General features: G+C 38.8%; 1 long non-coding RNA gene across 1 annotated transcript in view; it reads left to right on the top strand.

Moving 5' to 3' along the window:
* The window catches only part of LOC106964334 (uncharacterized), a 6,446-nt gene extending 5,524 nt beyond the window's left edge, over positions 1-922 (top strand). The window contains exon 2 of the long non-coding RNA XR_001428400.1: positions 84-922. This is a non-coding gene — a long non-coding RNA (uncharacterized LOC106964334). The remainder of the gene's footprint in view (positions 1-83) is intronic.
* The last annotated feature ends 1,330 nt before the right edge of the window (positions 923-2,252 follow it).

The raw sequence follows: 2,252 nt of genomic DNA, 5'->3' as shown, positions 1-2,252 counted from the left end.
GAGTGAATGCAGAGTGAATGAATGAATGCAGAATGAATGAGTGAATGCAGAGTGAATGTAGAGTGAATGCAGAGTGAATGTAGATCCTCTTGGATCCTCTGACTTGATGAGTTCAGGTCGTTTACCAACATCTGATGCTGATTGATTGTCTCTCTAACTGTCCTCTGTCTCCTCAGCAGGGACAGACCAGGTCCAACCAGAGGACACCAGAACCAGAATAATCTCCATTGATCCGACTCCACTGATGGCTGATCAATCAGTCTGATCAGGTTGATCATCTCTGATCATTGATCCAGTCAGACTTTGGATCAGAGCCGATCTCAGTGAAGGTTCTGATGGACCAACAGAGACACTTCCTGGTCCTCTGGTCCAATCAGTAACAGGATGCAGCCTCTGATTGATCACTATTGATTATTGATGACAGAATGAAGATCTGAAGGAACTGAATCATTTCTGATGCCTGAGGAACCAGTTCATGACTGGAACTGGAACTGGAACCGGTTTGGATCCATTAAAGGAGAAGAGTTCTGTCTGACCAGAACCATCATCTTCCTCTTCCTCTTCTTTCTTTTTCATCATGTATTCAAACACAAACTGGAAAAATCTCTCAACTTTGTACTTCCAGTCCAGAATTTGCAGCTTTTGACCTGGAGATATTTTTTGCCTTTATGGTTTATTTAAGATTCAGTTCCACTCATTATTACATTTATTAACTTTTATTAGATTATAATGTAGACAGATTATTATGGTCCTGGATTATAATCTAACTCTGGGTTTCTAGACAGGCCTAATCTGTCTATCTCTATTTCTATATGAATCCAGCCTCATTAATGTGCTTTCAATACAAATAATAGAAGCTTTTTTATTTCACATTTTTATTTTAAACATGAATTGAATATAAACGTGAAGGCCTACTGATGCCACTGGCATGAACTGTTACTTTGCATAAAATGCAGAATTTTAACATAATTACAGATTTCTGACGTCACTGGAACCAGTTTAGACCAGAAACTGGAGCCTGAAGCAAACAGGAAGTCAGAAACTTTAAACTGTATTCTGGAAACTGATGTAAACATTCATTATAATATGTAAAACAAGCATTTGTATTTCAGAAATGAATGCATCATGTAGCTACAACCTGCAACCGTTAAATTGAATTTTATATTGAATTTTACTCTTTTTTTGTTAAATTTCATTATTATTTATATTCTGCTTCCTGTCGGGATCCAGATTCATATTATGAAGCAGTAAAAATGTAACTGGATCCTCCTGCTGCTGGAGTTTTCCCATGTGACAATGCTGCCACCTTGTGGCCAGAGATGAACACTGCGCTCTGTTCTAGTAGAGTTGGGGGGGTTTTGTCTAAAGGAGGCAGATGGTTAGAGCGTCCAGTAAATAGTTTCTGCATCAAACTGGTAAATGTGAAAACTTCTCTATCCTGTTTGAACTGATCTACAGAGCCTTGTGAAAGTATTCGTCCCCCTTAAACTTTTCTATCTTTTGCTGCTTTTTAGGCTTCAAACATAAAAATCTAAAAATGTTAATATTTTGTGAAGAATCAACAAGCAGGACACAATCGTGAGGTGGAACAAAATTTATTAGATATTTTGAACTTTTTTAACAAATAAAAAACTGCAAAGTGGGGCATGCGATATTATTAGGCCCCTTTACTTTCAGTGCACTGAAGTAAACTCAGTCCAGAAGTTCAGTGAGGATCTCAGAATGATCCAATGTTGTCCTAAATGACTGATGATGATAAATAGAATCCACCTGTGTGTAATCAAGTCTCCTATAAATGCACCTGCTCTGTGATCGTCTCTGGTTGTGTTTAAAGTGCAGAGAGCATCATGAAGACCAAGGAACTCACCAGCCAGGTCCCAGTTACTGTTGGAGAAGTTTAAAGCCAGATTTGGATACCAAAAGGCTTCCCAAGCTTTAAACATCTCCAGGAACTCTGAGCAAGCGATCGTATTGAAATCAAATCTACCAACACCCGGCTGTCCCTCTAAACTTTTATCTGGAACAAGATGATTAGGCCTGTTGCGATAAACAATAAATCAATTAATCGCACGATAAATGAAAATTATGAACCTCATTTTAATTATCGGCTTTATCGTCACTTCCTGCCTTTTTCTCTTTCTGTTGATGACACTGGATGAAAAAAGGCTCAGCTCCGGTGCTCTCCACTGACCCTCCCTTCCTCATTTCCTTAGTGTAATGCTCAGCTCACACTACACGAACTGTCGGCTGAT

The sequence above is a fragment of the Poecilia latipinna genome, unplaced genomic scaffold (genome assembly GCF_001443285.1).
Source record: "Poecilia latipinna isolate Pla-1442-1.1 unplaced genomic scaffold, P_latipinna-1.0 Scaffold1657, whole genome shotgun sequence".
Taxonomy (NCBI): Eukaryota; Metazoa; Chordata; class Actinopteri; order Cyprinodontiformes; family Poeciliidae; genus Poecilia; species Poecilia latipinna.
This window is presented reverse-complemented; position numbering and strand designations above follow the sequence as displayed.